The following is a 24,921-nucleotide window of genomic DNA, read 5'->3' on the forward strand; positions in this document are numbered from 1 at the left end:
TCTAAAAAATATTAATTCTCGTAAACGTAGTGGGTGTGGGATTCGAACCTATGTGAACACTTGTTCATTGAAACTTAAGTCCAACGCCTTAACCGCTCGCTGAAGCCAGTTCCGTTGCTACGATATCTGAGAAATCTATTAAATTAGGGTAGAAATAACTATTTCCGAGTAAGTTTCACGAAGTCTCGATACGCTATATTTAATCTAAAAATATTAATCCCCATAAAACGTACTGGGTGTGGGGTTCGAAGCCTAGAATAATAAGCGGATCGTGATTGAAAATAGAAGGAGGATCACCGGATTAACGTTTATGGAATACTCCGCAATGTAAAATTAGTATATACTGCACAAAATCCAGCGTGTAAGAGTCTTTACTGCATCGGAATAGTGTAGTTTTCTATCTACTTTACAAAATTTGAGCACGGTTCAAGAACTATGATATTCCTGTACTTGCACTTCGAAATGGTTTACTGACCGTTGGTTCATTTAGATACCTAAGCTACTTTAAAATTAGTACTCGAGTATTTGGCTCAATTATACTATCGGGTAGTTATAGCCAGAGGGATTCGATGGTGACGTACTAGTATAATGCACATTTTGGAGAGATTAAGTAAAGCAATGATCTCAGATAAATCCGTTAAATTAAGGCAGAAGTAGCAATTTACGAAGAAAGTTAGCATTCTAGGCCTATACTTCTGTTTAATACTGAAAATGTCATGAAGTTGAAGCGAACTGAAATCATAAACACTTTAGTATTAGGTCCATATACGCGATAAGCTACTTTAGTATTCTGATGGTTTGGGATAAAATGTAATTTTTCGTGCTTTTTTATTTTTTAATAAAATCAGTATTCATTTTACAGAAACGTCGTGTAAAGGCAAAGTACTTGTACATTTCGGAGTACTCAAGTATAAGTTCTGGTTAGCTGAATTTCGATGTCATAGAAATACCACAAACTGTGCTACTTGTACTTCTTCAGAGTACTCAATTAGGTTTTTAGCTATATGCAACAAATACTTTCGGGTGTTTTTGATATTGGACTGCTTCAACTCCATGATAATTATAGTATTAAGCAGAAATGAACCTACAAATATCCTCATCCGTTTTGTTATTTGTAATAAATGCACATTAACTTCGGTTTTATCATTTCGGCGCGGGGGCGAGATGGTGCTGATACTTTATTCGGTTCCCAGAGAGACGGCTAAACAGTTCGGGAAACACTGATTTAAAGACTAGAGATCACATAAAAATACCGGTCTCGCTTCCATGTTCTTCTTTGAGATTCTGTTTGAAAAATAATGACACGTTCAAATTAGGTGTATACTATTTCAACGTCTCATCGCTCACTGACAGGGTAGTCACTATAAACTTTTTTGCCGGCCCCTGATGTAGAATTTTGTCCGCTCTCGTTGTCTATCGGTGACTTTGACTACAAATAACACTGGAGGGCGTCAAACGCCATGGGGCGTCGTCAGATTTAAAATTTGTAGGGTTTACCATGATGAAGGGACATTAAGGTTATGACTTGCAAAAAATTGGTCTCTCACATTGCGTAGAGTGGCAAGTTTTTCGAACATTTGATTGGTGGTAACCTACTATATTCTTTGAAAGAGCGGCATGCTCTGCACAGCTCAAGGAGAAACTTAAAATCATTCCTCTATCCTGTGCTTTCAAATAGTTTCATCTGAATTTCTGGGTTGGTGGATTGCAACAAGTTTTCGTCTTGTTTTACCGCATCATACACAAATTTGTAGCTGGGAGTTAGAATTTTTGAAGAACTCTGATAAATTTTTCAAGACTCAAGAATATGATGTTGGCAACCAATATACTATGGTTTATCAAAACCCTTGCGGATCATTGCATTTTGCTGTTTCACAACAACGACATTCAGCCGTCCAGTATCAACAGATGTTGTATCACATATGATATGACATTTTCGAATTCTCCTATGTCTCATATTCCTCTAATAGGTCTTCTAGACCGCTGAAAATATGTTGAGCTGTTCTACTTCCGCTTTTAGAACATCCAGTTTGATTTGTGTCAGGCAAATTCAAATTTGACGATATATACAGTCAACATCTAAAATCGAAATTAATAATTATTTATTAATTATTTGTTTTGACTGTAAACAAGAACACAATATGATTAACTTAATCTGGGCAATCACAATTTACCAAAATACAATTTTGAATCTTCACAATTGAACTTATGTCAGTTAAATTCAAATTAGTCGATATATATATTATATAGTCTGTATCCACAAAAGAAAGCCTGTCCTTCATACATTGAAAACTGAATTTTTTGCGGGAGATTTTTATTTAAACAGTCTTAACTTTTGGCGAAAGCGTTGTTTCACGCCATCTGGTCGTGCTGGATGCGTTTGTGACGTTAACGCTATTACTGATATACTATGCTATTTTTTCGAAATAAATGAACATAAATTAATTAGTGATGATGCCATTTCTCAATATTTACAGAGTGTATCATATTTAGTCTTAAATACACATAAATTGATTGCGCGAAATATATGTAGTATTTTAATATGTCGCCATGAAAACCGCGCATAGTTCAACGTTGATGAGTGTTATCTGAGAGCTCATATTATCCGCGAAAATATATAGTCCTAAATACACATAATAGGATATCTAGCGAATATATTCTTGCATAGACATCATAGTTTTCGAGGAAAGTCACAAAAAAGCTTAGTATGTCAATTTTACGCAATACTTAGTTCAAATCCAACAAAGGCCACTTCGACATGTTGATGAGTATTATCTCATTGTGACGTTAACGCTATTACTGATATATTATGCTCTTTTTTCGAAATAAATGAACATTAATTAATTATTGATCTGCGAAAATACCAAGTTCTAAATTCACATAAGAATAAGAGAGAATTTATATTCCTAAAAACAGCTCAGTACGCGTTTTCGAAGTAGTCGCATTAGTCCTAAATACACATATTAGAATATTAGTCCTAAATACACATATAATAGAATATCTAAGGAAAGTATCATCTAACGTATAATGAATGTTATTTATTTCTCGGAAGCATGGACCGAGCCTAGTCCAACGTTGATTATATTATGAGAGTGTTTACATTCTAAATAGCCTGAGGGGCGGGGCGTATAACGAATCCAACTACACTACTGATATGAATCGCTGAATTGCAAATGAGCTATGAAATATTCGGTCGGCATTTCAAAACGACTTCTAATAAAGGAGAAGATTACTGTAAATATTTTTCGAAAAGTGAGTCTATTCCCCACCAGAAATCATGAAATTCCCCACCGTTTGGGAGCCACTGGTGTAAACGGTGTCTTACAAAAGCCTAGAAGTTGGCTATGCTACAAGTCGGCAGATACGGAATCAAAAATAAGGAATATCGGCTTGGTATATGACGATAATATAGGGTTATCATACGTACTCTTTTAAGAGGATTTGTCCTCTTTTTTGACTTTTTTGAAAGTGTCCTCGAAGGGCGCCCTTTTGTCCTCTTTTTTGAGATTTTTTCGTCTTTCGTGAAAATTTAGGCCATATTTAGAGTAAAATGTGAGTGATATGCCGTAAATTAGCACAGAAGTGACGCTCCGGCTGGGCGAAAAGTTGACCTTTTTTTAGTCAACCGATCACAAAGTGGGAGAAATTCACCGATTTTTGAGAATTCTTCTCCGGTTTTGTAAGTCTCAAATTTCTGAAAATGTGTCCTCTCTCTAGATTTCCAAAATATGGTAACCCTATACCAGTGGTTCTTAACCTTTATTCCCCCAGCGACCCTTTCAAATATTATCGGGCTCCAGCGCCCCCAATCTCATATTGCGAGGAATGTAATAAAGACAATGAGTAAGAGGGATGGCCGTAACAGCACTTCGTCAACCCCCCTAAAAACGATTGTCTTGCGCACCCATAACGTGATAAACGAAACTTCGGAGGGCTTCGCCCCCAAGAACCCCGTAGCGTGATTTCGATGGTCAGCAAACTTTGTGTGGCCTGGTTGCCCTATGTACCAAAATGTTCTATAATGCATGAATGAATAGGTGGTAACTACATATAAGTCGCTATAAACTTTTTATCCTCTCCGTCCACGTAATCAAATTTACCAGTAGCGCTGAGTGAGCTGTTGTATTGGAAAATAAAGGGCACGTAATTAATAATTAAACATATTCGGGCGTGCCCGTAGGTACAATTAATCCGCTACCAGGGCCGTAACAGCACTTCGTCAGCCCCCCAAAAAACGTTGATCTTGAGCCCCCCATCGGGTGATAAATCAAACTACCGGGGGCTACGCCCCCAGACCCCCCTTCGGCTATCCGCTATTTGCTGATACTAGTCATCTCATCTACATTTGGGTGTCCATTCACTGAGCCAGCTATTCTCGCCTATACGCGCAAAGCGCGAAAAATTTCAATAATTAATGATTGAATTGGTCAATATGAATGGGAATTGCATGTATATTGATATCTAATTTTATCCTCTCTCTGCTCACGTAAACAGATTTACCGGTAGAGCTGAGTGATGTGTGATTGAAAAGGTAGGATCCCTCAATAACTATTATACATCATCGGGCGTCTACCCGTTGACAGGAACGAAACGGCACTTCGTCGGACCCCCCGAAAAAAACTTGGTTCTTGGGCTCCCATGGGGTGATAGACCGATTGCCCCACACCACGTTGTTCGCTTTTGCCACGAAATCAGCTACGTTACGCACAACAAATCCGAAGTTATGACCTTTTTTTAGTCGTGCGCACTGTTGTCCAACGGCCTTCGAAGTGAGTTGTTGAGTGTGCGCAGACTCATCAAAACGCAGAGAGAACATTGTGAGGTGTCTTGGAAACTGTAGAGCCAGTAACTAATGATTAAACATATTCGAGCGGGTAAACCCATGGGTATGACTTCGTTGCATGATGTCATTTCGTGACTTCCTGTCTGCTATATAAAAAAAATATAGAATTGCCCAACAGGAATATTTAGTTTTAGATATCCCTGTCGCCCACTCGTAACTAAACTAAATGATGCACACGATTTCAAATTGGTATGTCTTCACTGGCATATAATTTTTCCCTGCCAGCTGGATTTCGTATTCTGGGGTTCAGATTGCCAAGACAGGAACATTCGCTGCCAGTCATTTAGGCGTCCGTGGACAATTAAACCTATGTCTTTTGTAGGCTATAAATAACGAGGTTTTCGGGGTTAGTTTGCTCTGAATACTCATTATGGATATATCAACACCACATCATCTACTGCGAAGCCATTTTACTCCAGCGCCCCCATATCGCCCCCTGAGCCCAGTGCCCCCCATATCGCCCCATGAGCGTTTCCGTCCCCCCTCAAAATCGCCAGCACCCCTCGGGGGGGGGGGGGGGGGGCTCGAGGCAAGGTTAAGAACCACTGCCCTATACCATAATAGTAGTCGACAAACACCATGAATACCACAAACAACAACAGCAACACCGATAACGTTTATATATATCGTTTGTTATCGGCGCAACAAAGTGGGTATGTAATTTATTGTGGATTCCCAAGGCCAACCAACTAATGTGGTGTCACGAAGATTGCCGACAGTTTTGCCTCTCAAGACGATACTGACATGTAAGAGTGTGATAACGACTCAATACTATCGGCGGGGCTGATAAAAGACGATTCAAATATTTAGAAGGCACGCAATTATCATCTTGAGTTATATGCTCATACCACACGGAAGCACTATTCACGAGATTCTGGAGGATAGGTGTTGGGCGGCGTACGGCAACCGAATTGAAGAGAAATCTCTTTGGTGAGATTCGCACGATTACCCATTTCCATTTCTATTCACGGGGCGCAATATTTATTATACTTCTGCTCGTCGCATACGTATCGTGGGACTCGAGTTTCATGCCGAGCTATCTTCGGTCAAGGTTCTATCACCGGCGATCATTCTAGTATCGCACTTCGTTTTGGTTAAAACCGAACTGCCTTAAAAGTGTCGCTGTGGCGTCGAAGCTGGTGTCTATAATATTCCCGTAACCGCTGGCAGCACACACAAATACAGTTAGATACAATTCTGTAGATCAAGCCAGTTTTTTATTTTGATTTACCGAGAGGCGGGTACAAAGTATAAATAGCGCATAGCGCGAACAAAAATTTAATGTTGGATACATATCTGCTCAATAATACTAGACCATTTATTATTATTATTTTTTACGAAAAACGCTACGCCAGTGTCTGGAACACCATTTTACTTTGCACAAAAGTCACTGCGACACATTATAATTGGTGGTTCAATTATTTTCATTCGCACCAAGTCCAAACACACGACTTTCAATTCGGTAGAAAAGACAACACGCGATGCAATGAGCTGATAGGTCGATTTCGAACAAACCAAGAAGTATGTTCTCGCAATCCAACATCTCATTTAACCTAGTGCCTGGTGATAGAGTATTCGATCGTGATCTTTCAGATAGGTTACAGCCGAGATTTGAACAAGGGTCTCTTGCGTGAGCTCAATGGCGGTTGATTTAGCAAGTCACCAAGTGTTGCACTCGCACATAAAACTCTATAGCGAGGGTGTTACGCATCCGGCCCGAGAAGCAATTCTGAGTAGGTTGAAACATGCACATTTCAATCAAATGTTGAGATTTCTAGTGGGATATACTTCCATTAAATAACCCCTCCAGACAGCAAATGTCCAGTGGGGCACATTATAACCATTCGACATTAGTGCTGTGGCTCAACTCCAGTATTCATTAGGAACATAATCGCTGACATTGACGCTCAATTCCGAGATGGCAAAAAAAGTGTATACTTACATCATAGTTTTAGGGCAATATGCACAAAAAGTAGTTTCACAGAAGTTAAAACGGCAATGCGTAACCGTTATATGCAGGTTTCATAGATGATATATATTAGTTACACAGACATATAAAATCCCAATACTTCTGTTCGCATTGCTGTATCACTATTCACTATGCACTTCAAACTTAACAGGTCTCCAGCCTCGAGGGAATCCCGTTGGGCCGCTTAAAATAAATCAAATTCCGACGTCATCTTTTATGATTAACTCTCTCGTATTCACCACAACGCAAAACAAGACAATGGGTTTACCATAAATATTAGACATAAGCCATTTTCGATCATCGAAAGAGCCACTGTGCGGTCGAACGCTGTATTCATTCAATCACCAAATCATCGAATCGCCAATTCCATCGTGTGCGAATGAAGTTGTATCTAGAATGGAACCCATATGATCCTAAACATAATATAATCTACTACTGTATATACATAGGCTCATAGGCGCCGACTTTTATTTTTTTACGAGGTGACGAAGACTTGTGACGTCATAATTGTTTCATATAGATGACGTCATCATCGCACGAAAACGCACTTTACTACATGCCGGTGGTGCGCGTGCAGCGTTAAACCATTCGTGTGACATTTTAATACTGCCCTTGCACTCATTAATATCAAACTATGCAGTCGAGATATTAGATGGAATCTTAAAACGGACGATCATTTGAAGTGTTGAACTACCTGCGCTACCAGTCCGTCCGACGGTATCTGCAGTTGCATTGATGTTATTCACGCGCAATGCCCAGTGTGATTATCACTGCCCTTACAAGTAACACACGACAACTCTTGAATACTTCAAGCAGACAATAATGATGATTAGAAACGCGAAATTGCGCAGCCAATCAATAATTGTCTCTTACAGTTTCTTGCTTCGCGTTGACCAACTCGCATCGCGGCAATTGTTTGATGATTAAAACATTGGTGCATTTCCCGATTCAAGTTCGCGAAGCATTTCGGGAGTACGTCGGTCAATTCGTAAATTCAATCGTCATGTCGACGGCCGCCAACGTATACTAATGGAATTACGTGTTGACGGCCGCACAAATTTCGTTCTACGGCCGCGGGTTGGCCACCCTTGGGCTAGAATTAATATCACTTTCGGACGCATGCCGCGATCTTACCAATAGAAATCCTCTGTCTATCTAATGCCTAATAGACTGAAGACTGAAAATGACTTTGTGCGACAATTTCGGAGTACGAATGTATCAAGTAGATAACAAGAAATATGAATGATGGCAAATAAGAAAGTGTGTAATCTAATCAGTATCGCCACGAATCGGTTTTGAGTGTGACACTGTATTGAGTGGCTTTCGTCGCGACAATTGTTTTCTTATTATATCGGTGTTTAAGCTGTATTGCTGCATCTCCCGTTTAATGTCACGGGCACAGCGAGTCTGCGAAGAAATTGATTCCAATTTGCAGGCACACACCAACACACCCTACAATTTCGCGCTACGATTACCTATCACAAAGCTAGCTAGCTCATGAATGGTTTTGTAAACGAATATGGGTGCGCAACTGCGCATAATTTAGATTTCAGAAAAGCAGAACGCATATTTGGGCGCTTGGTCGGCAGAGGAGATCTACTATGGTGCTTCTCAGCACACGCTAGGCGCGTAGCCAGTCGAAAAATTAGGGGGATTTGGATTTTTTTCAAATTTACCAATATAGCATCAATTCAATTAGCGGTCGAGTACACGCGTAAATGACAATCATACATTCACTTCGGATCGACCTCGTAAGTCGGCGCCTATGCGATAGGCTTGATGATAAAGTATACAAATGAAAAATTATGGCATGTTTTTTAGGTAATATAATTGAATCATCTGACTGGTGCGGCCCGCGAGCGATATGAAGGTTTTAATAAGGCACGCCACTCAGGTTATAGTTTTGACCCCCCCTGCTCTATACGATCGGTTCCTTTCACATAAAAACAAACTGTATATTGAATTAGCGATGATCGAGAAGCTTTCTTGATGAGCAAACGCGACGGGTTCTGATAGAACTATTATGATAGGCTGCGTGAAACTCTCGTCACTGTGGCTATAAAGCAGTGGTCGGGAACCTATGGTTCGCGAGCCATATATGGCTCTTTTGGGCATAAGATATGGCTCTTTTTGTGTGCCTAATTTATCAATATTGCAGCAACTTGTTATTAAATCTTCATCACGACCTGTATGATTACTCTTGAGACAATTTAAACATGTCTTTGAGAGGTTAATTAATTCAGTGGCGTATTCAGAGTTAGGGGCACAGATCCCTTTTTCAAAATTCCTAAATTCAAGTTGATGTCGCGCCGGCGACCAATATCATTCCCAAATTCGATGTACCTGCCATGAGATCTTGGATTGCACAACGCAGTTTTCAAATACATATTGTCTTCCTGATCTCCGACAAGAAATGAACTGCCGTGGAAGTTCACAATTAAAAATTCAAATTACAAACAACGGCATAGCTATCCACGCTCTTGATTGATAACGTGGCTTTGTAGTCGATGTTAAAATGTAGGCGTGTGGCTCAACGTTATGTTACCGCATAATATTTTGGGAATTGAAAAGTCGAATCGGAATCAGTGCGACAATTACATTCGATTATATTCAGTTATTATAAATTCTATGATATTTACGATTAATTGCGCTATCACAGGTAAGGTATGGTCCGGGCGTGCCTCACCTCACCTCTCACCCTTTATTTTCGAACAATAAATTGACAAGTTGCGTGATTTTGGTAGTAAAAATGTTCAAAATCTAGTAGACAGGGTATGCACTGCCCTACGTGCCGCCACTGACCCCACCTCACGGACGCATCACGGATTACAGTGGGATAGTATACTGCTCTTATGGTGACCATGTTTGGATCCACCTGCCCTGCGTATGTCATCATTGGGCCTCGCATTTACGAATAGCATCAAGACCAACCTACGATCTCATATCACTGACGAAAATGTCAAATTTTCTATAAAGCTTAACCTCAACACTTATCAACAAGCAGACTACAAAGCCATCAGGAATAGCAAGTAACACCACCAAAAGACGCATTACCTATGAAAACATGTAAAAAGTAGATTGATACTTTTACTGGTGTCTACGTCTGTTGGAAATCTAAATGTTAATTGTCGTAAGCTTCGAAAAATATCATATGCCTCTCAGTGCAATATAATTTAAAATATATAAGTTGCAAAATATGCATGTAAATCAAGTTTCGTAAACTCATTACTCATATAAGGCAACTGGTATGATAAGTACGAATTTTTACAGAGAAAATACGGTGCAAACGACGAATCCCACGTAGGTATGTCGAATCTGCACTACGATGACGTCCCGATTTTTCAATTGTGACGTAAGAGTTAATTTACATGTATGGCTCTTTGGGAGTTGAAATGGGAAATATAGGGTCAATACGCCTCTTCGGGCGAAAAAAGGTTCCCGGCCACTGCTATAGAGAGACATAAACTACAGATAACGTATATTCTATTTGAGGCCGAGGCCAGTAACGTTACAGCAATGGGAGAGTTCACATTACGTCAAATGCGATGCCAAAGTGTGGATGTATAAGCCGTATAAAATAAACCAGAGTTCACCGAGCGAGTGTTAGTTTCGGCAGCGCGACGTTAACTCGAATCTTAACGTAGTCACAAAACGAGTGTATAAAATCTGCCTTACACTACAGTCGCTACGAGCAGACAGGAAACTTGCAATTGCAAACCATCTTAGAATAACCCGCGACAGATTGACACAACATATTCTACTAAGCGTTGACAAACATCAGTTGTGGCTCACAACACAAAATGAAAATCAAGTGGTCGTCATATTAGTATCCGAACGAAATCGTAAGTTAGAAAAGTGGCCATTTACGCAGCTTGCGTTGGTGACCCCTGTTCTAAACGCTGTATTCAATGAGCTAAACCTCTTTCTCGTGCTTTACTGAAACCTGCCTGGGATTTAGCTAACGCAAAATCATTCCTCCATACTGCGCGAGACTTTCTTTCCTATGCGACTACGATATTTACGGCGTCACACTTGCAGTACGCATACGAAACAGACATCGCGAATGACTCGACAAATGATTTCATCTCGGTTCTCGATGATACCACATATGCCTCCCATATTTGAAGCAAAATGAACTCATTTTACTCGGCGAGATCTACACAGCCGCATTCGATTATATGATGCTTTCTTGGCCGCCATATAATGCACGGTAGTTACTGTGGAGTTGCGATTGTGCTATTCACATTGTGATGCAATATTTACGAGCTAGTTGCTAAGTGAGAATTGCTATTGAATGATGTCGCGATCAGCTTATATCATCGGAATAACTCAGTTCGATTGCAGTAAAGATATGTTCAGCTATGTTTAGTATCATTGCCAAAGCCACACGGGGGCCTGGATGTGCAACAGATAAATCGCCACTCAAAGGATTGGGTGTTCTAAACATAGAAGCTCTGAGGAAGCTAGAAATTGCAAAGTTTATGTATCAGTTCCAATGCGGTCAATGTCCCTCAAATTTCAACGACTACTTAAGCTCGGAGTCAAAAGCGCAGACGTACTGCACACGCGCGCCAACGAAGAGCAACTACCATATGATCAGGACGGAATACAAGAAACCGCATTGCTCTATCACGTATGCCGGACCCCAATTGTGAACAGCATCTCGCCGGCTATCCTACAGTCGTCGAGGATGTCCGGTCCGCATTCAAGTCGGCAAAGAATTCATGGTGTAATTCAGAGGTCTCAAATTCAAATGTGCTCGCAAGCCAATTTCCTAGTTGTTGAAAAAGCCACGGGCCGCAGGATCAATGATTGAGATATTCAATATAAAATTTCTAAGTAGGCCTTATTTGACGGGACCTTGCAGACAGCCATACCACAAGCATCGTGAAAATGTAATTTACTATTGTGCTATTTCTATTCACGTTTGACACGGAAAAAATCACATTTTCAAATATTTAAATAAAATTGTTTTTGTGCCGGGCATAATTTGTTAAAATAATGAAGTATAGATATCATGCGAGAGGACGCCTCCTTACATCGTAAAACTGTCGGGTTATAATATTGCAGCTTGTGGACCTTTGACTTATCACAATTTTATGTAAAACATTTTAAAATTTACTGAAGATTGAAGCATTCGATCGGTGTATAGCCCAGGGGTTCTCAGCCCTTTCTAGGCCGGGGCCAATTTTCGGTTTGAAAATGTGCTGTGACCCACCTCTTCTCTAAGAGTCATAATCCTGTTCACTGCGTGGTAATCGACGGCGCCGATATGCTTATTTATCTAAAATATGCTCAGTTTTCTCTTACTTTACTGATTATATATAAATCTATAGACCTATATAAGTCTAAGACCTCTAGGGACATGAAATCGCGCGAAGCGCGACGAAAATTGTCCAGTGGTATAAATATCCTCCAACAAACGACCAACGAAATAATCTTGTACCCCTTAGATCTCCCCAATCGGGTGTTTGGGTGAGGCAGTTACGGCCTTGGTAGATCATAGGCTAAAACACATGTGTATATTATGATCGTCCGCTGCTCCATTCACGTCGCGAAACACCACATCCACTGTGTGGTTGGGGTTTTAGTTCCACTATTGTGGGGAATATTATAATTATTCTGGGCCATCTGCAAACAATTCATTAATGAACGGGGTGCTAGGGGCGTAGACAGGGGGGTAGAATTGAAGAACGTTCTACCCCCTTCCAGGCTGGATTCTATCCCGAAAATCCCAAGTCAACGCTACTGCAGTAACAACATTTCTTCACGTTATCTCCTAATTTCAATTTGCTGCGCGTAACGCCGCGACGCTGATTACATGCCCTTTTCTCGTCGATCTCTCGTCTATGGAAGCGCGTCTATGCAAGCGTGAAAGGGACATTGTTGCATTTTTCTCTTGGCGAAGGTTAGCGATCAGCGTAATCCCTTTATTCTGAATGCAGTCGTCGAGCAATAATAACATTTGTCGCCTTCGTTCACGCGTTGTTTTCTCATCAACAGTTAATTGTAAACGATAACGAACATTAATAACATGAAAATAACAACTTATAACTGAATGAAATCATGTCTTAAAGCAATCACATCTGATTCGTGCTTTGCCGAACTCAAACCTGTTCCCCAAAACAGCGTGAAGACACAATACATTCGATTCGCATTTTATTTTTGACGCCATTGTTGTGCATTGTCTTGTCCTCAATGATCATCTATACGTCATACTAGATTATGCCTTTCGTGATCGGTATCCCACCGGGACGCATTCAGCCTTCAATAGCCGCGCCGAAACTTGTTTGAGATTCCCTCGCTTTGCGAATAAGTCATTATTCACACGCCGGTACAATTGGTATATGCGCCATGTTCGAAATGAATTGAATTAAAACGCCGAGAAGACGTTACGCTTACACGCGAATTGAATCATGTCAAAATTCATGAAGATATAACAGATTCTGCGCTGTATAGATTGTTTGTCGTGAAATGTTATTCTGGTATTGTTTCAAGGTCGATTACTTACTTGAATACAAATAAGATATCATGCACTGTCACGGGATGAGCGCGTGCGCATCGTAACATGATCCCCGTGCAACTTGTTGATAGCTAGCACGATCCCCGTGCAAGCTGTTGATTGCTAACTCGCTTTCAGTAATTAGATCCGCCAATTAGTTACGTTTTCAAAAGCGTACGGAATACAGAAATCGCTACCGCTAAAGGCATGACGCATATAGGCTCATTCTGGCCCCTTTATTCAGTTCTACTCCCCTTTTATCTCGGCTGGCTACGCCCCTGGGTGCTAGTACTACAGTGAAGCGGAGAAAGAGTTTTTGTAATATGCATGCTGTACATTTTTGTACAATGTATGTCTTGTACCAAACCAACTGAAGTTGCCATGTCAGAATATTAAATCCAATGATACAATCAATTCATGTAGCTCTTACATTATGTTCATGTTCCATGATCTTCAGGCGGGACATTTTAAACCGACTCCAAAGATTAATGCGCTTCGCTAAATCCTTAATCCATTACGATTCGTTGCGGTGGTGCACCATACATACCTTCACCAGAAGTTGCTAATAATTTTCAATTATTGGTATTTTTGTCCAGAGCTGGTCAGTAACGAAGTACTTCTGATTGTTGGAAGTACTCAAGTAGTATTCCTCTACTTCTGGTACTTACTCAAGTAGATCTGATTTCTCTACTTCTACTTCGTAATATTTTGTGATCTACTCACTTACTTTTCGCTATTTTCAGTATGTCATGTAGAAGTAGTTTAATCCCCTAATACAGGGGGGGGCAAACTACGGCCCAAAACTACACCGTTTTGTGCGGCCCGCGAAAGGATCGAAAATCGTATTTAGAATATTGGAAGAATCCACAGTAAAAGTCTGATTTCTAGAGGGACTCGATTTAACTTTTTCAGGATATACGCTGTTCCCCCTATGCTTATCTCCTACATTGGGTGTTCGTTTAGTGAGTCAGTTTTACTCGCCTGCACGCGAAGCGCGATAAATTTATTTAATTCATGACTGATTCGGTCGATATGATCGGGGAATACATGTATATATTGCTATCAATTTTTATCCTATCTCTGATCACGTAATCTGATTTACCGATAGAGCTGAGTGAGGTGTGTTTGAAAACGTAGGACTCCTCAATAATAATTAAAAATCTCCAGGTATATACACGTTGGCAGGAACGAAACAGCACTTCCTCAGGCCTCCCTCGAAAAATTGAGTCTCGGGCTCCCATACGATGACAAACTTACCCCCCCTCATCACGTTGTTAGCTTTTGCCACGAAATAATAGTTGTACCACTCCAGCAAGTTTATTAATTTTAGTGATGTACTTGGAAAAACCGATTCGCGCGTGTGGTTGGTAGATTCGTTCTCTCGATGTGCAGTATCTGTATTTATAAAATCTATATATAGCGTATTTGAATCTGATATGGTTATGACGCTGTCAGCATTGTGTGTCCCGGAGTTGAACGAAAAGTAGAATCAGCAAATCTATAAACAGATGACTGCTCGCAGATTCAAATCCCCACCGTGGTCTTAGAATCGGGACAACCGACTTTAATCCCTAGTTTTGAAAATCGGTTATATTGAGATTGGCCAGCAGTTTATGAAATCTCGCCAATGTTCCTGACGCGTGAACCATATCCTCAAATCAATGGTGGGTTGGTTTTACATAAAAATATATTTAATTTGTACATCCTCACTATATAGTGAAATACTAATATTGTATTTTGGTTTCTAATCAAATTTTACATAGTGTAGCAGGCGAATAGATTTAGATGCTGAATGCTCGGTCCACGAGTGTTTTATTTACAAACTGGTTACTGATGAGGACGATCCACTTATCTCAGGGGCGGGCAACTTCTCCAGTCAGCGGGACGGATATTGGAAAATTAAGTACTTGGCGCGCCGGATTGCTGAACCGATACAATATTCGCCCATTTATCCACATATACAAGCAATAACTCGTATTTAATGAATGTATTTTAATGACGGCAATGTTACTTCAAAGCCATCTCTCGCCGATAATAATGACGAACACAATGTGGATTTGAGAACAGCATTTCCATACAGGCGCCACCATGTCTGCTTTTCTGATCAATTAACACACGGCGCAATCCATAATGAAGATTTCAAGGCGTCACCCAGTGTTGCACTCGCCTATAAAACTCTATGGCAGGGGTGTTAACTGTTAAGCATCCGGCCCGCCAGACGATTCATCCGGCCCGAGAAATAATTCTGATTGGATTGAGAAACGCACCTTTCAAACTGATGTTGAGATTTCTAGTAGGAAAATACCTTCATTGAATAACCCACAAGACAGCAAATGTCGATGTATTTGTAGGCCACATTATAACCATCCAACAGTAGTGCTGTGTGGTTAACTCTATAGTCACCAATAGGAACAAAATCGCTGACGTTGACGCTCAATTCCGAGACGACAAACGTGTATACTTAAATCAGAGTTTTATGGCAATATGGACCAAAAGTAGTTATTCACAGAAGTTAAAACGGCAATGCGTAACCGTTATATGCAGGTTTCATAGATGATATATATTAGTTACACAGAAATATGATATTCCAATATTTGTGTTCGCATTGCTGTATCACTATTCACTGTAGACTTTGTTTTTGAGGTAATATAGTGGAATCGTCTGACTGGTGCGGCCCGCGAGCGATATGAATGTTTCAATACGGCACGCCACTCCGGTTAGGTTTGACACCCCTGCTCTATATACGATCGGTTACTAGGCGTTTAACATAAAAGAAAACTGAATGTTGAACTAGCGCTAATCGAGAAGCCTTACTAAAGCGAACGAGACAAGTTGTGATATATGGTAGGCTGCGTGAAACTATAGATAACTAACCTACGGATAGATACGCAACACCCGTCGTCACGCTTGCTTGCTCCGAAGAAAATACCCCTCAGCAATCTGAACGCAACGAATTGCCAATCCCATAGCTGACGACCCGAGAGCTCAAATTGAATAAAGTTGATCTTATTTGAAAGCTACTGTCGCACTGATTCCGAAAATATACATTAAAATCCGATCGGGGCAATGGAACCGCCTCGAAATACAACTCAAAGTCTGAAAATCGGCATTGTTCTGAACATTCGCAGACACGCAAGGGTCATTCTTATGGTCATTGTGGTGCATCGATGCGATTGCTTGGAACAATGCCGATTTTCAGACTTTGAACGCTATTTCGGGCTGGTTCTTTTGCCTTGATATGAGTTCTTTACATGATGTTATTTCGTGACCTCCTGTCTGCTATATCAAAAAATATAGAATCGCCCAAACGTACTAAACTGAAAGATAACACGATTTCAGATTTATATTTCTTCACTGGCATATCATTTGTTCCTGTGCGATGGTATTTGTTTTGTGAGGTTCAGATTGCCAAGACAGGAACATTCGGCGCCAGTCATATAGGCTACTATATGGACAATTAGGCCTACATGTATTTTGTATATATAACGAAGTTTTCGGTCAGCATATGGGCAGTTCTTTACGGGTTACGGTCAAGGTTTTCTCGCTGCCGATCGTTCTGGCACATGCACTTCTTGGAGTCGCATGTTACATGGCCTAAAACGTTATATGTATTGGTGCGTCGTGGCGCGGTAATGGCTTCCGCCGATATGCCCATTTTTATAAATCTTGTGTATTTTGTCTTGGGGAAAGAGTACCCAATAATCAAGATATTTGGCGACTTGAAATCGCGAAAATCTTTTTGAAAAGTTCCATAAATTAAAAAAAAATACTCAACAATTTATGCTAATTCACGAAATAATATTGGACCCCCTTCGAGCTCGGGCTTAGCTTATTTTGAAACAATTACACTAATTCGATACTGAAATCGATTTCAGTTCTCAAAATGCTTAATCACATTCTTACAAAATCACAAATCAGATCGTCGGTCGCATGTGGCTGCATGTGGGTGACCTCTAGTATAGTGCAAAACGAGACAAGCTTGATGTAGACTGTGCAGGTGCACTGTCCAGCTATCAACTATTCTCATGCTTATAGGAATGCACTGTGATTTGAAATGAACTGAGCTTGATGTTTGCTGTATTTATTTTTCATTCACAATTTCATTCAATTTCCAAGTTTTTGCGAATTCAGAAATTCTAATTCTAACCTAATCTGGAAAAGCAGTGAATTTTCTAGATGTCCAAGTATGGGTTATCCCTGCCGTAAACGCTGCATTCAATGAGCTCATACTTTTTTTTCGGACTTTGCCGAAACCTGCCTTCGATTTACCTAACGCAAAATCGTTTCACCATACTGCCGCAAGACTTAATTTCGTACGCGTGAAGCGGGGCCTACGATACTTACGGCATCATACTTGCAGGACATGTGAGGAAGACGTTTTCGAAACAGACGTCACGAATGACTCGGCGATTGTTATTCGCTTCTCGATAATACCAGATACCTCTCATTTTAAATCAAAGTAAATCAACTACTCTGGCTTGCGAAAATGACTACGACTCTGTTAATATGAAAGACTACTCCAAATTGAGCTGCTTCTACACCTGTATACCCCACCTTGTCGTGCTTTGGACTGATGAAAGTGTTATTATAACGAGCCGGGTCATCTTCCTTTGACACGGCTAGGGGCTACACACTAACGTATGTCCATACGCAACATAACGGTGCCTACCCTACGGGCTTCCTTTTCCTAGACTCCACCACTTTATCCATGCGATTTGAGGCTTCTAGCGACTTGTCTTTGCAAAATTTGTTCTTTTTTCGACCTGTTCGTTTTTGGTGTGCATGTAGAGCAGGAAGCTCCCTGGGATGACGTATGCGACGATGTAGACGCGACAGACGTGATACGTGACACTGTATCGCGACCCCGTGATATTTCCCTTGACTCTGTCCGCGAAAACAGTCTTTGGATTCTACAGAGATGCCACAGATGTTGTTATTTAATTACAGCGAATCCACCTTGTCTGAATCTGGAGCCCGCGACCACATTCTCCACGTGGGAAAATTCGTCAGCGAATCTGTTGACGACGTCACTGTAAGTCCAATGTATATTGCTTGGATGCAAAGTGATGATGAACTACGACTGCAAAGAAAGACAATAATCGAATATGCCAAGTCCAGAAAACACAAAATGGTGTAAGAAAAAAGTGGATTTTTGAGAACTAGCACCGATAACACCGTTCCAGTTATCCAATACTCAAACCGTATGGGTGTAGCTCAAGGTTCAGTTCCAAAACTTCCAAGTATATACTTGAACAGCTCTACAGCCACTGCTACGCTTGGACATAAAATGATATAGAAAGGCTGAATCTGGACACCCGTAAGCAGCGACGCACTTCTATTTTTACTCTAGGCTTGTCAAGTGGTTTGAACGTGAGACTAGTTCGACGGGTTTTCAGTATTTAGGTGAATTAGGCCTCGACTTAAGTTAACTACTTTGAACACTTCTGCCTGTAAGTTTTGAACACTTCTGACTGTAAGTTTTCAGAAGAAGATTAATCTTCGTAGACTAGCAGTCAAAAATTCACACTACCAGCTACCATTCTATGATGTCACGAACATTGCCGACATTTTTACCTCTCGTAGCCGATACCTACATTTCAGAGTGTGATATCGACTCTATATTATCGGCGGGTCTTATATAACCCCCCTCGCCCCCATCATCACGACTGCAATGACACAAGACACACATTAAAGATAAACATTAATATTAAATGCCATGGTTGTGTGAGCATCAGAGAAAGATGGAACAAAAAATAAACTCAGACACATTACTGAGACGAGGGTCAAACTCAGTGCTTCAGAAAGCGGGTGGGAATTTGAAACATGGAGCGAAAAGAACTGAAATGGTAGTATTGAATGCAAACCAACTTCACTAAGTGGTCACAGCCAACCTGAATACCCTGAAAAAGTGCGAGGATGAGGTTTCTGACAACCTTCAGTCTTCAAAGGGGGCGATAAAGATATGTGGAGCTTGATAAGGGGACGATGAGTTCAAAATGTTGGAAGCCACTGGTTAGTTGAATCACTCAGAATGAAATGGAGGAAAACAGAACGAAATCACCATTACCAATCAAATGTAGAAACATTAGGTAATTAGCCGGACTTCATGGCGCAACTTTTCCACAAACACCACATTTATGATTCTTGATCCCATAATGCATTTGCGAATGCCTCTGGCGGTTCACCTTCAAAGTAATTTTTTTCCACAGACATCACATTCATGATCCTTCACCCAATAATGAATTTTCAAATGGTTCTCGAGGCCACCCTTGAGATAAAATTCTCTTCCACAAATATCACATTCATGATTCTTGTTTCCATAATGAGTTGTCAGATGACTCGTAAGGTCACCCGTCCGAGTAAATTTTCTTCCACAAACATCACATTCATGATCCTTCACCCCATAATGAACTTTAAAATGCCTTTGGAGGCTACTCTTGCGAGTAAATTCGTTTCCACCAATATCACATTCATGATTCCTGTTCTCATAATGAGTTTTCAAATGACTCTCGAGGTCATTCGTCCGAGTAAATCTTTTTCCACAAACATCACACTCATGATCCTTCACCCCATAATGAACTTTCAAATGCCTTTCAAGGCTATTCTTGTGAGTAAATTCGCTTCCACAAATATCACATTTATGATCCTTGACCTCATAATGCATTTGCAAATGCATGTTGAGGCCACCTTTGAGAGTAAATTCTTTTCCACAAACTTCACATTCATGTTTCTTTACACCAGAATCCATGTATTTTTCAAATGTCCAGTGAGCTTATAGTCTAATGGTATAATGATGCAAAAAAAGAGCATGGTTGAATTTTGATTTTCAATATGTCAATGTACATTGTACAGCGTCACATTCATGGTCACCATAATAGCCGTTGCATCAAGATTTGTCCTTTGAGATCCACACATAGACACAAGGGATGGTGTGAACCTCTGAAAGTTTCTGGTTCGTGTGAAGGCGAACCTTTTTTGAAAGGTTCTGTGTGAACGCGAACGTGAACCTCGCGACGTAATATTGCTAATTCCAACCCTACATTACAGTGGAGTGATATATATTTATGTACAGGATACCTAGCGACGACTCGGACCACATAATGCCACAATGCCGAAGTACATATACTAAATTTCTAAATGTCGCCAAATTAATCAACTGGAGCAATCAAATGATATAATAATCCCATAAAATCAATATCCTTCGTCGCTGTGCCAACAATTTCGACGAGGACTTGCCAGGGAATTTAAGCTTACGCCTGGGCCAGACCAAACAATGTATTCGGCGTCTGAGTGTTGATATGTTGATATTGACCATAGTGTAAACAGGTTTTACCCCATTAACCATTGGTACAGCAGTATCCAACACCCCAATCGCCAGGATTTGTTTTTATGATACAATAAACATATGAAATCTAGATGGACCCCGTGCGCTTGCTAGTTTTTTTTACATCAGACAACGATATCAATTTCATTTCATTTATGGGTTGAAAAAAAAATCATTCGCCGGCTACTTACATGTAGCGTATGTCTCTGTTGATATTGTGAGATTGCGGGTCAAGCTCACAGCGGAGCGCCAATAAATATTCACAAACAGAAAGCTGGATATTTTGAGCAAAAATTTTCAACAGCGCAGGAAAGATTTTTGAGATTGTCAAGGTACATGTTCGTTTAGTGGTGATTTTTTTTTATGTTGCCAGCGCCATTCCTAGCAGTTGAAATGCCATAAACTTCATCCAAAATGTTATTTTGACAATAAAATTGTAATATATAAAAAGATTCACACCATCCCTAACAGCCACATTTTGAAGAAATATTGTCATAATGACTCAACAGAAAGTTAATAGAAAGATTTTGAAGTACAGATTGCTAATGACCCAATGTACGAAAACGTGTCGAATGTAATCATGTAGTGTAAAACTATTATTTCTGCATAATACCGACTTTAAAAGTACTAGTGGGATGATAGAGAGATATGCTTTCCCTTTCTAAGGTGTAAAAATGAGATAAGACGTTTCGGATCTAGAAAACCATTGTATTATGCACACTAGCTACTGCGATACAATATGATTGACGGTTCGATTAGTTTCATTCGCTCCAGACACATGCGGCTGATTTAGCAAGTCACCTAGTGTTGCACTCATCCACAAAACTCTATATCAAGGTGGCAAACATATGGCCCGCGGCGGCATGCTGCCAGCGAAACCATTTTGTCCTGAGTAGTTGGAGAAATGCACATTTAAAACAAATGTTCACATTTTTTGTAGGAATTATTTCCATTATAGCCCCTCGACTCATCGAGTATGTTCGTAGGTCACATTCCGAAAAGGTAATGAAGTGGAAATGGAAAAATAGACCGAAAACTGGTCATTCACAGAAGTTAAAACGCCAATGCAAAACCGGTATATGCAGATTGCATGGAGAATATATTAGTTACACAGAAATATAATCCCCATATCTGCGGTCGCATTGCTGTACAACCAAACAATGGGACCATAGACGTATGCCAACGTATATCACCGCAAGAGTCATTGTTATATAGCGGTTGGAAACTATATTCCATCCCTCCATCATCGTACTTTTGCCATTCCGTCGTTTGCGCCGCAGCCCACGGTTATTGGCCTAAAACTCCGAAAACAACTCGACTGCTAACATCGCTGTTCAATCTATTTCCAACAGAGAAAATGCGAAATACCGCGAAGTTTTACCAGACTCAAACATGTCAAGGAAGAGTCACAACATCAGGTCCTCCTCATCACAGCTAGGGCCCCAAAGGAACCAGGATATGTGTCCAACAAATCACTGCTCAGAATATTCGGTGTCTTAAACATAAAATAAATTTGGGAACTAGAAAGAGCCAAGTTTATGTATCAGTTCCACTGCGGCCACTGCTCCAAACACTTCAATGACTTCTTAACCTCGGTATGAAAAGTGCATAAGTACGACACACGCGCATCCACGTTGTCCAACTATCATATGATGGACAAAAAAGGTCATCGTTCAATCAAATATGCCGGACCTGATATGTGGAACAGTATCACGCCGGCTATCCGATAGTCATCGAGCATGTCCACATTCAAGTCAAAATACAAACAATTTTTCCTGAATCAATACTATAGCTAGCCCTTTATTTGACCGGACCACGACCGTACATATCGATCTCCTATCCCGCCACATTTCACTTTTTTATCATCCGTCCTTTTATATTAATTTCCTTTACTTTTCATTCAGTGTGCTGTGTGCATGCCTCCTTTTTTTATAACGCCTAGATCAGGTTTGTGTCTGATATCGAATAGGCTGCTATTCCAAGTTGTTTCGACACCGTCCTATCCTCCATTGCATCGCAGTCTCGCGGTGTGTCGAAATAATGAAATTATTAGTATTAAATTGAATTGAATTGCGAATACAGGTGTAGCTAGAATGTAATCCATATAATCCAAAATATAATGTAATATACTACTGTGTATATAGGCTTGATAATAAATTATCCAATTGAAAAACACGGGCACGCATTTTGAGGTAAAATATCTGAACAATCCGATTAGTGCGGTCAGCGAACTTCCCAGGCCTTAACCCCAAAAGTAAACCGAATATGGATGGAATTAACACTAATCGAGAAGTCTTCTTAATGAGTGAGCGAACGAGACTGGTTCTGATATAACCATGGCAGGCTACGTGAAAGTCTCGTCACTGTGTCGAAAGTGTTCGATACAGCAGCGCCACGTTAACCCGAATCTCAAAGTAGTCACAAAATGACTATGTTTAAATCTGCCGTACACACGCCGCAAGCAGAAGGGCAACTTGCAAACCATCTTAAAAGAATCCGCGACAAATTAGACAACGTGGATTCATCGGTAGCTGCTAGTAAGCGTTAAAAGCCATCGGTTGTGACTCATAACACAAACTGAAAATCGAGTAGTCATCATATTTGTAACGGGTGAATATCATACGTTAAAAAGTGGCCATTTACGCAGTTTGAGTTCGTGATCCCTGCCCTAAACGCTGCATTCACTTTTCTGAAACCTGTCCTGGATTTATCTAACGCAAAATCGTATCATCGCACTGCTGCGAGACTTACTTTCCTATGCGTGAAGCCATTAAACTAATTCGAACAACTGTGCCGTGTACTGTACCACACTCCACGGACAACGAATGACAAATTGTTGCGTGTGAATAGTCAAATCTAATTACTTTCTCGTTGCTCTTTGCGCGTCCGCGAATGCAAATCCACGAGTGAGATGGCGATGGCTGCAAGAATATGTCGGAGCAGAATACCAATATCAGGATTCACGAAAACGACAACATATGTTTTCTAGCTGTACAGAAACTAAATTAAGGAGTATTTAGTGGTACTATCGTGTACTGAAAGGTGGTGTGGAGACACGGAATCGGGAAAATCAGGAAAGAATGTCACTTTTTCAAAATTTTTAGATTTAGAATTGTGGAGTAAAATTCGAAAAGAATGCTAATTTTCCCGCGACTTTGTGGTTTGTTGACTAAAAAAAATCAAATTTCCGGCTCAACTCCGGAAATAAGGTTTTTCTTGAAAAAAGGTCGACACTTTCGTTCGGACCACGAATTTCCTATTTAGCGTCATTTATGCCCGTTTCTTAACTCTAAAAGCTGTAAAGGGGGACGAATCCCCAAAAACAAGGACATTTATGCAAAAATAATGAAAAAGGAGGACGTATTGTAACGCTATGTACATTCCAATGAACTGTTACGTCACAATTGAATTCGTCACGTCCAAACGAGAGGTGAGGCACAAACGGGCAAAGCATGACCCTTGATAACGCAATTCATCGTAAATGGCTTAGAATTTATTATATCTGATATCAACCGAATGTAATTGTCACACGTATTCCGAAAATCTGAATACTGATCGACTTCTCAATTTTCAAAGTATTTGGTGGCAACATAACGTTGCGCTACACGCATACATTTTATCGCCGGTACAACCGTTTGCGATTGTGCATGTCACGTCAACGGCAGCTCATTTCGCGCCATAGATCAAAATAAGACAGTGTGCATTTGAAAACAGCGTCGTGATATGGGCGTCGCTATGTCTGTTATGCTCTTAGACTTAGATTAATCAACGTATCGCACAATACAGGATTTCGAGTGGGTTAGGCTACATATAGAATTCGCGAGTGATATTGGTCGCTGGCGCGCGACAGTAACTTAAATTTAAGGATTTTAAAACGAGGGGGTCGGTGCCTCTAAACCTGACGACGGCATTGTCTTTACGACATTTTTATACTGCCACGAGAATAAATATTCTGGCCGTGATGAAAATTTACAAACAAGTTGCTGGAATATTGATGAATTCAGTAAAAAAAATATTTGAATGGCAATTGGCCATATCTTATACCCAAAAGAGCTATATATGGCTCGAAAGCCATAGGTTCCCCAACACTGATCTACGTGATTCAGAATCGAATCACCCAGGCACTCGGTTTCGCCCAGCACTATTTGGGAGCCAAGATTACGCATGGTGTATCTTGCTAATATGAGCTAACGAAGTGTGAAGGCCGTCATTGAATAATTTGGGCAGTAATTTTGATTTAGATATCTCGTATTTATACTCGCAGTGTTCTCTAAAGTGAAACT

The 24,921-nt window shown here is 40.4% G+C and overlaps 1 long non-coding RNA gene across 1 annotated transcript in view; it reads right to left on the reverse strand.

The window, feature by feature from the left end:
* The window catches only part of LOC145435248 (uncharacterized), an 85,874-nt gene that overhangs the window by 55,839 nt on the left and 5,114 nt on the right, over positions 1-24,921 (reverse strand). Inside the window, exon 2 of the long non-coding RNA XR_013913750.1 lies at positions 3,403-18,394. This is a non-coding gene — a long non-coding RNA (uncharacterized LOC145435248). The remainder of the gene's footprint in view (positions 1-3,402; positions 18,395-24,921) is intronic.

The sequence above is a fragment of the Botryllus schlosseri genome, chromosome 3, assembly GCF_051294905.1.
Source record: "Botryllus schlosseri isolate E-star chromosome 3, Bs_hap1, whole genome shotgun sequence".
NCBI lineage: Eukaryota > Metazoa > Chordata > Ascidiacea > Stolidobranchia > Styelidae > Botryllus > Botryllus schlosseri.